The following is a 15335-nucleotide window of genomic DNA, read 5'->3' on the forward strand; positions in this document are numbered from 1 at the left end:
TATGTTCTTTAATACTTTTTTTTCTTCCTGCATTACAAACTCTCTGAAGAATGTTACATGTTCCAAATTGCTGAATTTTCCCTTTTCAATTATTGGCTGTTTATAGCTTTTAACTCAATGTATTATTTTGTTTTGATGTAGTAGTTCCTCTGCAACAAATGTTGTCAATTTTCAGGCAGTGATGAAAGGAATCCAATGAGAATTATGGTCAGGATGTTTTATTTCTAAGTGTACTTTTTAATTGCAGGGTATTCCTGTCCCTTTTCCTGAATATATTCAGTGTGGGCACACCCTGTTGTTGGGTTGCTACCAATTCCACCGTCTCTTCAAAAGAAAGCAACATTTGTTTGCCCGTTGGACCAGACTAAGCTGAGCATGACCATAACTAAAAAGAAAGATATTTCAAAGGGTGGTTCCCACCGGGAAAAAAAAAAAAAAGAGACTGGTGAAGAACAGAATCCCTCCTGTCTATAACCATGGCTAAAAATAATATCTAGAACAATAAACAAATTACTTCTCAACTGCACTACAGAAGAATGAAAGCTCTTGCAGTTTATAAGAGTGCAGAGAACATTATTTCCTCCATAATGTGATTTTTCCCAAGTTACAGAAAATTCCCCAATTGTAAACTAAATGGAATATTTATCTACCAAGCATATAATATGTTTGGACCATTGCCAACATGCATATTGATTGTGTCTGTAGTGGAGTTCTGAACAGGCTCAGTTGTTATCTTGCTGTTGCCCAGATTGTTAAACTTGGCACATGTCTACAACCACTCTTTCAAATCATACCTGGTCTTTATCTGGGGGATAAGACAGGACAGGGGCTCTTCCTTTTAGAGGTTTGAAAAAGGGATAGAGAATGGGTCTTAGCCATATTTACCAGTTAGTCTGGGCTTGGGCCACTCTGTGTAAGTACACATACTTAGCCGTATCTCCTGAAACATGGAAGTAACGGCTCACTGATGGAAAGTTTTGGAGAGGTCCTATAGCTTCAGTTAGTCTCTTTCCAGTGATATTTGTACCTAGACTATTCTTTACCTTAGGGCAGTGATATCCAAAAGAAAATTCATCTCTATATACAAACCAAATGATCAACACAGTGCAGAAGCCTGGGTGCCTGAAGCATGTTTCCCCTGCTATAGCTGATTGTAGACACCTTTTGAACTGCTTTCATGAATTTGAGAGATAAAAAAAGCAACATTATAATCAACCTCAAAGAAAACTATTAGCAGGAAGGCTGACAAATCTGGGACTGGAGTGCCAAAGTTTGACAAGATAAAGCAGCAATAAATAATGAGCCTGTTCTTTAAAGTCCATGTACCTATATTAAATGTCTCAAAGGTTTTTTAAAAAACACTGTAATTTACTTATGTTTGACAAATTATATTAAGTACTTGGAAGCTTGTTTGCCTACTGCCCAATTAGGAACAAAATCTCTTGAAAACCTGGCAACTTCAAGATACAATCCAGTGAGTTATGGCATGGAACCAACGAGGGCATGGAAGAGAAAAGCTAAACAGCAGACAAGCGTAATAATTTTTCCAAGAAAACAGGTTGGTTAGTCTATGCAGGAGAGGAAAGACAGTATTTATGTCATTTAGTTAATGTATTGTGCAAATTGTAATGTTGTTGTCTTGTTTTATTTTCTAGTAGTGGTGCTAAGGTGGTCTCATCCATCAGTTTCCACTATACTGTACAGATGGAGGTATCAGGTGGTAGAGTTGACACTGGGGATGTTCATAGACTCACCAGCCTTAAGAGTCACAGATGGTTGCTGACCTAAAATGGCAACATTATCTGTTAAATGTGTCATTTGCTTTCTGGTGATTCTTTGATTACAATTAAACGGAACAGGCTTGGCACTGACTCCTGCGAGTAGAGTCAGTGGTTGGCCATTATTCCTGGCAAAGACTTTATTTCTCCATTTTCAACAAGCCAGTTTACAAAAAATGGTTTCAAGAGCAAATGTAGTGAGTGTGAATGTTATAGGATCTTGTCAAGATTTCAAAAGTTTAGGAGTACCTTTCCAGGGCGGTACCTGGGAAATGAAGTTATCGAAAGCCTCTCTTAACAGTTTTCACTTCTGAAATCCTTTACTTGGAAAGCAGCAACTACACTGTGTTCAGCTTCCACTTCTGTACCCACAATGAGTTACAATCTCAATGTTTCCTCTGTAGTTAAATGTCTTCATTATTAATCACTTCCATGCATCCCTGAGAAATATCACTTGGAAGGGCTGCAAGCTACTGTTTTCACTCCCTTTCACTTGCTAGATTACACAGTGAGTAATGGGACATTTTTTTTCTTAGAATTTTTATGGTGGATAATTATTTCATTTTATAAAGGAAAGCAAATTAAAATGTACATAATTCTGGTCTTCTCTGATTTGAAGGTAGGGTAGTTTTTACATTTGGGAAGTAAATATGAAAAATAATTATTTGGCTTCTTAAAAACACACGTACACTTTGTCAAGATGTAAATAGCACCCCTAGCTGTAAAGCAATAAAGAATCAATCAGAAAGACATTACCTGCTGCACTTCACATCTCCCGATTTACAAATCTCTCTAGTGAAAGTCTGGAAAAAAAAATTCAGATCAATGTCGTGTTCTTTCAAAGTATGGAGAACTGAGGGAACAGCAACTTATGCCTGTAAAGGAAAAAATACTTGAATTGTTTAACAGCTATAAAACAAGCAAACAGAAGTGAGCAGCACTATGGTTGGTAAGGAGCACCCCTTTCTCTCCATAGTGTTGTCAAGCAACAGCCTATTGTACACAGTGTAGCTTTGTGTTGCTGACACTTGCATGCAGGGTACACATCAGCATTTGATACTTCTACATGAAAACATGTAACAAAGCCTAAAGACAAGGACTCCAAGTGGACTACACAGGAGCTCTCTCTTTAGATGTGGAATTCATTGTTTAAGCCTGTTCCTAAGAAAATATTTCACCATCTAGTTCCCTGCATTTTTTCTGTGTTTCTGATGCACTGACATTTTTGCAGTTAATCTTAGAGATTTCTATGTCCATAAGTGGAGTTACTTTACTCCCACCTTACGACAATGTAATATTTAATTCTACACAAACACAGACACCCTTGTCGAAGTCCTTACTTATCTATCCAGATGAGAACTGGAATATGGACCTCTGCACCATCTTCTGACAGTGAGTAATCTCTTCTAGTGTGTAATGCTGTCCAATATATGTATTCTTCTAATGCTTTTCCCCCTTTGGAAGAATATTTGTTCACTACATACACAGATTTATTCTGTACATCTGGTTATACTGATTAGAAATGCACAACATTAAGATGTATATTGATTTCACAGTGTTTCTGAAAGCTGAGGAGGGGACTGGTCAAGGGGCTAAAAATCTGGGAGGGCTAGGACTTCTTTTAGGGCCATTCTTAATTTTTGCCATTATTCTAATATATCACTTGTATGTATTTATTATTGGCATTGCACTTTGAAGTAGCTTGTTAAAACATGCTACTTTTGGAAGTCCTTGGGATCTATCTGGACATCAGTACGATCCTTCCAGTCCGATGCAGCATTCACTCAAACCAGTGGAAATCTTTCAGGGAACTTGGACCGTGGCCTAAACTCTCACACCTGAGATGAGCTTAGGAAGTCATGTATTGTTTCCATATATCATCACTTATCAGATAAAGAGCTATGAATGCAACCAAAATTTTGAGATCAATTTTTGGTCTTCAGGCAGAATGATTTTAAAACTAAAGATGTCTGTGTAAAGAGAAAGCATGAACCAAATTCCAAATCAATGTAAATTGAATTATGTGGGAGAGAGAGTCCAGAACAGGTTTAAAATATAAAATGTAATTTCAACCGTAGTAGTTTTGCTAAATGTATCCTGCTGAAATTGGAAGCCCACAAAGAAAAGTAATTCAAACAGAATTCAAATTTTTCTCCAAAATGCAGCAGTGAGGGTGTGCTGCCTCCCAGTTCTCAACCAAGATAATTTCCCCTTTTTAAAGTGTGGGTGAGAAATTAAAATTAACATATGAAATCCATGATCTTCATTAAATAAATTAGGCCTCATAAACATCTAATAGTCATTTTTCATTTAGACAAAGAAAAATTGGTAACCAAGAGTTATTACTCAGCATTTTGGGTATTCCTGTAAGTGTAATGAACTTGGTGTTTGTTTTCATCGAGTTTTCTAGTCTCTGTGATTTGCATACAGACTAATGAGAGAAATCTGGGTTATATGAATTGGAGGTCTCCAGTTCTGTTTCTGAAGCTTATTGAATTTTTCTGGAAGTTTACTGTGTTTTATTTGTATTCTTCTCCATCACAGGATGAAACTTTATTTTTAAAACTTCCTTCAAAAGTGAAGCCTAACTGTTTTCAGAATTAAACTCAGGAGTATTTTCAGTTACTGAGATATTCTTACAACACTAAAAATCAAATTATTAAGCGTCTACTCAAGACCCACATGGTTTTATATCATTCTTTGGTCACATACATAAAGTACATAATCAGAAGGCATATCAAAATCTTGTCTAGCTTGTCACAGAGATTGGTTGAGATTGTAGTACAGTCCATGCAAAGGTCTTTAGTAAGTAACTGAATTATTCAGCTTTTTTTCTTTAATTACTAGAGCCCAAATCTCTGGAAACACCAGGGTTTTTTTTAGCTTCAGTAAGGATTTGACCATTTATAAAGAAAAAAGAAATTAATGTATTTATATAAACCCTCTGAGCAATTACATACACAGAGTTTAAAACATGTATTTGGGAGTGTGTGATACAACACACAGATTTCACATGTATTCAATACGGAAAGATTGATTTTTATGTAAGAAATAACTCCTTAACTCATATCCACAAAGGGAAAAGAACCTAGTTCTAAGTAAGGAGACAATTTGGAAGGAGACAATAGAAATAAACTAGAAAGATTCTTGATGTCTGTCAATGTCCCAGACTATTGCACCAGAAGCTGTAAGAAGCCTGAACCTCTCAGGGATCAAAGTACTTGGTTTCAAGAGTTATGTTCAAGGTTTCCAGGTTATGCTCTTCAGAAACTTAAAACCACCCAGTAAGACCTCTGTTATTTCCTAGGTCCCTGTCAGGCCTCCAATTGTTAGATGTTTAACAGTGGAGAAATTATGTAAAAAACATGATGTAGTGCAGGACATGTTGTACATGAACCTCAAAGACACATAGGGAACTGAGATAATTGTCTACATCAAGGTCTTCTCCCACTGCTACCTTTATCTAAAATATGTATCCTATGAAAATTTCTCAGTGTTGGAAGGTTTTCCATTCTTGTGGTTTCTTCCTTGTGCTATCAATAACTCACCAAGCCAGTAATTTAATTACAGAAGGCTATCATTTATTCCAGACTTCCTCCAGATTTGTTCCAGATTGTTATGTCTTGTCAGCAAGGAGGAAATGAAGTGAAAAGGAAGAAAAATTGTGATAATGGAACTGTGAGGAATAACTTTTGAGACAATGGTGAACTGAAACTTCAGCTCAATAAGAGTGCTTGTGGATCTTGACCTCACCTCAAGCCCACAGGCATGAATCAAAGCAGAAAGTGTCTCTGACAAACAAATATAAATGACTGATTATGTTTACTGGAAGTTTGTTCTTCATTTCTCCTTTCAAGGATAATACTCTCATGCCTTGTTTTTCTGTATTGCTATTAGCACCTCACTCTTGAGTGTCTCCTTCAGCTCTTCAGATATTCCATACCCCACTCTCTCTTTCTTTATTTCATTAATGAAGATCATCCACCTTTCCCTGCACTGTGCCAAAGGACCACTACTGGGGAATCAAAAACACTGAAATAAAAGTCAGCTTGAACTCAATTCTGACACCAGGATGAGTTTTCAGCCATGTAGGCAGAAGCAATTATTTTGTTCTAAAATATATTCCGATGCTGTAATTGCTTCAAAAAATAAAAAAGGAAAGTGAAATAATCTCTTTCCCAGTAGAAAGCACTTTATTTGTTTATTTATTTATTTATTTCATTACATTTTAACGCTTTAAATATTGTTTATCACTGTTTTTTTAAACTTTCAAGAGTGTTCAAAGCCTCAAGCTAATGATCAGGCTTTTGTGTTCAATTTCTATCAGTATTCTGGACTTTGATGAACTTTCATGTCCTGTAGATGGCTTTTTTTATGTGGCATCTTACAGTCATCTCTTGCTGTCAACACTTAAATAGTTGCATTCCAAAAATATATTGTATGTTTAAGTTTTATCACATTGATGCTTAAGCCATTTAACTGGAAAGAATATGTTCCTCTGTGTCCTAAATCTAAAACCAAAATGCTAGCAGATAAAAATAAAAAATATTGAAAAGCACAAAAGCAACAATTCAAAAGCAGAGCCTCTCTCAGAAGAAAAATATATAATTTAACTTGAAAACAGAATAAGGATGTCCTCTCTCCCTGTGAAACTACTTCTTATAGAAAGTATAAGAAGCACCAGGTAGCACATATTTAATGAAAATAAAAAGCTAAAAGGAACTAGTCAATATGCTATACAAAATAGATACACCAAAAGCTTGGTCTTTACCTGGTTTAATACCTTGATTTATACTGAATATTATTAAGTCAATGTACACCAGGTGAACATCACTTTACATCTGCAGACATAAGGATGTGAGCACTACTACACATTCAGAAGTTTATTTTCCAGTTCTTTACACATGTTGTTTCTCCTCTTGATCCTGTTTTTTGTTGCCTTCTTCAGCTAAGAATTTCTATACTTGTTTCCAACTCAGAAAATCTTCCTTTGAAAAAAATTCAGCAAAATGTGACAGGCCCATTTTGCACTACATGACTTTTTCCAGATATCTTGTTCAAATACTTTGTGTTCATGTTGTATATATCAGCAGAAATTCAGAAAAAAATCAAAAGAGATATCACTGAAATACATATGCAGATATCAGAAGCTCTCTTTGTTCTGTCATTTCATTCAATTTTTTTTTTTTCTCTTTGATGACTGTTACATTACCCATACAACATGAGTTAACAGTCAGTTAGTACCCATATAATGTTTTCTAAGCTGCTAACCATGCCCATTTTTAGCATGGATTTTACCATCTGATTTTTTTCAGATAAAGCTATATCACATTCCCAGTGTAGGATGTGAAAATTGTATTACAAAGTAATTATAAATGTATACCTCCATCATGAGTCAACAGTCTTATTATCAAAAAAATTATTCAAAGTTAATTTTTCTCAGTATCTTCTCATTATATCTAGTAATAAACTTTTATACTAGTCTATATAACTCCACATGTTCTTCTTTTGCCAAATTTTGTGCATGCAAGCTCTAAGTACTTTGCATTAAATAATAGAGTTCAACAAATTAATATGTTCACAGAATGCTTACACATCAAAACATCCTTCCCTTGATTTTTTTGTCATTTTCACATTCATGAGTTACACAACTCTTTATTTTTTTGGTTCTCTCTGGGCTGATTGTGAACAACTCTATGAAAGCATCCAGGATCTGATTTGAGGTACAAAAGCCAAGCATCTGAAATTCAAGCAGTTTTGTTTATTAGAATAACATGCATCACAGAGTATTAACTTGCATTCCTTGAATGATTAAAAGCAAAGGAATTCTGATGCAAGTACTTATGTGTAAAAACTTAGAATGAACTGCCTGTGCATGTTTTTTGATTCGTGCCCAATCAACACCAAATGAGTCAACCTGATAGAAAGTAGATATGAAAGTCACCTAAGCACCACAGCTGTAGTAATTTGCTTTTTGGTTTTTAGGAGCTATTTGTGGAAACTGATGCTATATATTTCTTTGAATATTTCTGGGGTTTTTTAAACTGTGTTCCAGCCATTGCTTAGCAGAGCTATAATCATCATCAGATGTTTTATTAATCCAAAATATTATACAGTATCAAGATACCTTTTATTGGTCTCCTTTTGCCTGCTTCAGCTGTGACCTTTATTCTGGAATGGCTGAAGGAGCATCAGCTGTGTAAATCTGCTTTCATACATGTTGTCCAAGACTTTCTTAAAGGAGATTTCTAGAACACTAACAAAAACGTATGATTTAAATGTCTAGGTAAAATGGATTAAACTTCTGTGCAGGTGTTTTCCCAATTAGTTCAATTTTGTTAAATTCATATTGGAAATGAGTTAAAGGAAACTGAGTTGTGGTGAGACATTCTAACTCATAAAAGTTTATTATACAAGGAAGTAATAGAGTTTCACTCATTCATTTTACATTTTGTCTCTAATTTCCAACACCTTTCCTGAGGATCTCTGAAGAAGTCATTGTCTCTGACTTCTTTAGTCTTGGAATAGAGACCCATGCACAAACTCATTAAGAAAGTTGTAGCCTTTATGCTGATTAACACTAATTATGCCATGGCTGCCCTGTGTGATCAGACAGGAGCACTCCATGCAGTATCATCCACTTCTGGCCTCCTGACAAGTGCCTCGGTTGTGTTCCTGTGCCATCAATGTTAAGACAAAACTGCTGGAGCAAGCTCAGTGGCAGTAGTGCTCCTTAGTCATTCCCTTGGATTAGACAATTGTATACTCTTCCCCAGGGTCTGCTTTTCAATTCAGACACATCTGTTAAGAGTCTTCTAAACACAGAAACATAGCCCAAAGACATGTGAGACATGGATGTCATTTCGAAAATGAATCATCAGTTTGTGTAAATACCTTTTATTTTATCAGTAGTTGCCACTATTGGTGCCAAATATCAAAATAAGATCATAACTTTGACAGATTAACTGTGAAAAAACTGTTTGTCCATGGGAACATCATTTGGAGAATAAAGTTAATAGATGGAGACATAAACAAATAGTTCTGCATTCTAGACAGCAGGATTCTTTGGAAGAAAACTGGGAGGACTTTTGGCCAACAAGACTTTAACAGACTTGGGAAAAAAAACAATTTACTATACCCTCAGAAACTACACAGATATCTGTTTTGTTTCACTAAATATGCAAATGGGTTCATACAGAACTTCTCCTTATTTCTCCCACTTAAAAGCAAACCAAACCAAAACAAAGCACAAACCCAAACAAACCAAGACAAAACAAACAAACAAAAAACTAAAACCAATAAAACAAGAGAACAAGAGATAGGAAAAACTGAAAATAAACTTTACAGTGAAAGACATGGAGGTGCAAAAGGGGATATTCTTGTTCTCTTTATATTAAAACACTTCCTATTCACAGTGATTCCAGTTTTAAAAACACTGTGTCAGGCTCTTTGACAATTAAAATGACATACAAAAAAGGTGCAATCACTCATACCTACATCCACATCCACACAGGAGGAAGTCACTTGTGGCATCAACTGCAGTGACTTATACGTCACAGGTGGAAGAGAGTTTCCAGAATCTCTGGGACAGGCTGATTGCACCAATGCAATTGCTTATGTGAAAAAGCCAAATGTTTTGGTTATTTATTGTACCAAATTATTTGAGGGCCCTCACAGAGGTTTTCCTTGCAACATTTGGCCATTGGTTGTTTTATATTTTGGAACTGATGCTGGTGATATCAAAACTTCTCTGTATGTATAGAGCTAGAAAGACGAGGACATGACTGGTATTGAGATGGAAACCCTTCTGGTCAACATGTTTATTTTTGCCTTGCAAGGTATTGTTTCACTGCTGTCACCAAGAATGTGACTGAACAGCAGAGGGGAAAGATGGCTGTTTGGCTGGAATATTTTTGAGAGAGATGATGGCTGTGCCAGTTCTGTGGATGACCACTGGACAGGTGCAGAGCAGGACACAGGAGATGCTAGGACTGGTCACAAGTTCAGGCTGGAGAACTCCAGAAAGAGTTGAAGCTTATTCTTCAGAAACAAGAGTGCATGCAGTGTTTGCAGTCTGGGAAACCAATGAAAGTGCTGAGCTAGACATCAAGTGTGGAAGAAAAAATCCTGAATGTAAGAAGACAACAGAAAGGAGTGAGGAGGATCTATTTTTGAACCTTGCATTGCCATTTGCCTTAGCTAACAGAGTAGAGGTATTTCCTATTCAAAGTCCTACTTGTTTTTTTGTTGTTTGTTTTTCTTTTTTTCTTCTCTGACTTAGTATTTTTCATTTTTAAAATGGAGATTACATGACTTTTGATAACCTCCTTATGCAAATATGTGATATATCCACTTGAGGATGCTGACTGGCATAGAATCCTGTGCAAGCATCCTTTACAGGATGATATATTAAATATATTATCAGAAGTTGTCATATTGACACTGTTACAGGTTTCATTTATGTTCATGGTTTAATGCTTTGCATTTTTTCTCAGACAGAACCCCAACTGGAACTGCAGAACCTTTTTTCTGTGTAGTAACTCACAGCTTCTGATGTCAATTACTCTTTCCCAGAAGTGGTCTTTCGGGCATTCATCTGCCTTTCACCCACACAACACTCACATCTTCAGGTTGCTGTATAATTAATATAATTTCAGTAGTCCATGCCTTCCACTCCAGGTACATAATCAGTTCAGCACAGATTTTGTTTTATTATCTTGGCATCAGTTCCTGGATGGCCTTCCCAACTCCGCACCACTACAGATTTTTAACCTGTCATTTAATGGTTTATTCTGATATTTTCATGTCATCTGCAGTAAGTTTGCAGATGATACTTAATTGGGAGGGAGTGTTAATCTGTCTGAGGGCAGGAAGGCTCTGCAGAGGGATCTGGACTGGCTGGATCCATGGGTTGAGCCCAGTTGTATGAGATTCAGCAAGGCCAAGTGTTAGGTCCTGCACTTGAGTCAAAACAACCCCATTCTACAGGTTTGGGGAAGAGTGTCTGAAAAGTTGAGCAGGGGAGAAAGACCTTGGTCTGTTATAAACAGCCAGTTGAACATGAGCCAGAAGTGTGCCCAGGTGGCCAAAAGGACAATGTCATCCTGGCTTGTATCAGAAATAGTGTGGCCAGCAGGGGTGGGGAAGTGATTGTCTCCCTGTTCTCGGCACTGGAGAGGCTGTGTTTTCATTAGGCATCAGTCTTGGTATTGTTTTCTGTGCTTTACTTGAGATGCAGATGTAATATCATCTGCATCCCATTTGAGCCTGAATCTACACGGCAGGTGCAGCTCACAGTTTGAGGTTTTCTGTCACAGAGTATTCTAGATACTAGTTTGTCAAAGCCCAGGAGCAATATTATGCCACAGTAATTGTGACTGCCTGGATTTTGGTGTTTTCACTTAATGGTAACACTGGTAGTGTTATTACTTCAGTTTATCAAATACTCAGAAAAAGTCCATCCACTTGGCTTTGGCAGTTTGTGTTTATATTTTGAAAATACAGAGGAAATTTCCCTGTATTCATGACTTTAATTGACTTTCGATTTTGCTAAAGGATGGCACTGTGTCTCCACTGCAAACTCCACTGCTTATCCATTGTGTTCATTCTAGCTTACTTTTCAATATTTGATGTTGGGTTGAAAGAAATGTTGCTAACCTCTGTGAAAATTCTATCTTTTTGTAAGCAATGAGTGTGGAACCATCTCCACCCTTCAGAGACATTATACTAAAGGGTTTGTAATGACATCCAGAAAAGCATAAAATTTTTTGATTGCATGGCCCATATTACTCTGCCATTGTTCTCCAGTCTGAGTATTCAGCCACTGATCCTGGATATATTACTGGTTTTAGGGATTTTTTAAATTATTATAGTGTCTTGCAAGCTCTTACATACCTGTAGTAACAGGCTGGTAGGAGTTTATTAAAGTAGTTTGCATTTTTAGTGAATAATGTTCAGATTTTGGTATTGTATTGAAGAAATGGTCATGAGCCTGAAATCAAAGATGTTTCCACAGAAACAGAGGCATAAGAATTACTTATGCACCAGTTACATTTTCAATGGCTGAAAAAACATTGATATTGAACTAAGATGCTATAGCACTACAGGAATTTCTCTTACACTGTCTCCTTCAGTATGTATGAAGGTTAGACACAAGCTTGCACTGCAGCAGTTGTACCCATAGCCAAGGACTGGGTATTTCATGATGTGCCAGTTGAACCAATAGTCTTGACCTTGATGCCTGCAATAGTGTGCACAACCATTGAAGCATACTCTAGATAAAGACGTAGCCAGTGTTTCCTCTTCTTGAAACTTGGATACATCCTCAGTATCTCCTCATTCCGAGATGAAAAAAAGGGGTGATAAAGACAAGCTGACAGTCAGTGTTTTAAGTAAAAAATTTGCATTTCTGACACTCTAGTGACTGACACAGTGACACCAGATTGCCAAACTGTGAGGTTCTTGTTCTCCTGTTGAACCTTTTCCGACATTCTCTGTCTTCTGTTAGACATCAATATAGTGAAGCTTCACATAGGATAGTGCCAACACTGGCCTTATTTTCCAGCTGGCAATGATTGAAGTGTACAGGACAGTCACTTAAACATCTGAGCATACTCACATCTTTTCATAATGATGATCATAATCACAAAGATGGACCCCATACAATGTAACACCAAAGCTAGCTTGTAAATAAAATATACACATGCACACATATATACATACGTATGTATATATATATGAATAAAAGTAATTCTTGCATGTGTGGATTAGCTGTTCTTTGCCCATCAATCTGATAATAGTAAAGGATTGTCTATTTTGTACTTGGTCCATTCTTGAGATTATAGCCAACCCCTCTCTCTGATCAGTTGCTATTTAGATTGGCAAAAATTCTTCTGAGATTTGTTAAGCAATTATTATCAAGGATTTTACTTGTGACAGCAGAAATGAGTAGTCCAATAGATGTTTTCTTTTCATAAAATTTTAGGTATAACAGGTGATTTTAAGGCAATTTTTCCCTACATTTCTTCTCTCTGGAGAAAGGCAAGTGTTCTCCAGTGGGGCTTCTCGGATAGTCAGGTTGTTACCAAAGCCATGTAGGTATCACCAGCAATGAGAAGCTGGTGTGTTCCTACACAATTGTATGCATTGATCAATCTCACAGCTACTTACCTGAAATTCTGACAATGAATGGCTTCTGTAAAATTCCCTTGACTCAGACCTGGGAAAGCACACTGTCTTCCACAGGCAGCTTGACTTTTTTTGCTCAAAGCAACATGTATAGAAGGGATTGAAAAAGTGAGTGTCAGCTCTTCAGCTTAATGAAATATCTGGAAACAAGTGTGGAAGGTCTTTGCAAGGCAGTGAAGTGAGACACAGGCATCAGTGTGTTTCAAAGCCAGATTCCCAGGGATTATAATGACTAGCATCAATCCATTGCCTAAAAGACAGCTATCTAGATCCTAGGTGGTTGGCAGAGTCTCTTTCAAAGTCAATGGGAATAAACAGAAACTTCCTAATTTATCTCATCCCAAGATTTATCTTATCCCTAGGCAGGCGGCTAAGTTAAGGAATAGGAATCTCTTATTTCTGAAGAAATCTAGCCTAGAGAATTTAGAGAACTAAAGTTATTTAGATCAGTTCCACCTGCAGCCTCTTTATGTGGGTGTTTTGCAATAAATGCCCTTTAAAGTAGAAATAAATGTTGTTAGTCTGAAGCTGGAAAATACTTTTACCTTTCAGTCTGTGTTTTTTAAAATTTATTTTAAATATTGTCACCTTAGACATTTTGCATCCTATTCGGGACTGTGCTTGCGTTTGAGAGGTGTTCATGCTTCACACATGATACAATCCTTTCACTCTATAAAGCTCTTGTCTGCACAGGAAAAGAGATGCCTTGTGTGATGCTCCTTATTGAGAGTTTCCTGACAAAGGGGTTGTGCCAGAGATCTGACTGTTCCCTTTGCAAGTATGTTGGAGCAAGAGCACGCACACTCCTCTGTACAAATGGGAGAGTGCATTCAACATCTGTTGCAGGCAGTTATAAATATTACAGGAGTCTCATTTTCTAGGAATTATGCCTAAAGCAAGGCCTATGACTCAGAAATTAAAATGGGAAAAACTAGCCTAGTACAGTTCCTCTAGGTTGCTTACTTCCTATGATCTTCCTTTAAGCTTTTACCATATGTTTCTTGAGAAAATCAAGGTCAAATTTCTTTATAGTGACTTGTGAGTTTTCATTCTCATTTTCAAATGTCTGAATGATCCCTCACAACATTTCTGAAATAAATCTGTGTGAATAATTCATAGAATCATGGATTGGTTTGGGTTGGCAGGGAACCTAAAGATCATCTAGTTCTAACTTCCCTGCATGGACAGGAACATTTCCCACTAGACCAAGTTGCTCAAAGCTCCATCCAACCTGGCCTTGAATACTTCCAGGGATGGGAAATCCACAATTTTTCTGGGCAACCTGGACCAGTGTATCACCACCCTCACAACTGATAATTTCTTCCTAGTATCTAATCTAAATCTATCCTCTTACAGTTTAAAACATTACCCCTTGTCCTCTCATCATTGTAAAAAGTCCCTCCCCAGCTTTCCTGTAGGCACCCTTCAGATACTGGAAGGCCACAATAAGGTCTTTCTGAACTCTTCTTTTCTCCAGCCTGAACAGCCCCAACTCTCTCAGCCTGTCTTCCTAGGAGAGGTCCCACCCATCTCAGTGATGCAGATAACATCATAGTCCTGCGGGCGTACACTTCTCCTGAGAACTGTTCTGTCTGTTCCCCATGCTACATGTATTTGCATAGAGGCATTTAAGTTGGGAGTGGCCCATGTGGCAGAGGCAAGAAATTGTGGAATTAGAAGGGAACTCATACTTATTTTTAGTGAAATCAGAAAAGAAATAATAATTGTAAGATATATTTGAATGAAATCTTATTTTTCTCCACGGCTTTATTATTATTATTTCTGTGATATCCCTGTTTACAATACCTGAGGGATAAAAAACCCTAAGTTGTCTGCCTGAGCATAATTTCACATCATATAGAGCAAATTTCATATATGATGGAGCATGTTAGCATGTTCTTTGAAGAGTTGTTTAACAGCTATTTCTGTTTGGTTCTCTTAGAGTAAAAGGTATAAAGTACTTTCTAAAATGCCTAACACCATGATGAATTAAATATTTTTAAACTGAAATAAATCAGAATGGGTAAAATAATTTCCTTTCTCTCACAGATCTTTGAGACAGAAGAATGTAATAATAGCAATTAAAAAGTTATTTTGAATGTTTACTCAACTTTACCTTTTCTTAGGGACAGTTAATTAAATCTGTCATCCAAAAGGCATTAATTTGCATTGATTTATAACTAAAGAAATACTTTAACTATTAATGTACATATTCCTTTGTTTTATAGACTTAAAAGAAAAATTTAACCTCAGGATCTTATTGTAGCAGAAGACAGAACTTCATATCTGTTCTGAAAATCACTATTTTGCGGTAAAGAACTCACCTTTTTAGGATTTCAAATTGAGAAAGAAACAGTTTAAGAAAATGAT

The sequence above is a fragment of the Apus apus genome, chromosome 3, assembly GCF_020740795.1.
Source record: "Apus apus isolate bApuApu2 chromosome 3, bApuApu2.pri.cur, whole genome shotgun sequence".
NCBI classification, from domain to species: Eukaryota; Metazoa; Chordata; class Aves; order Apodiformes; family Apodidae; genus Apus; species Apus apus.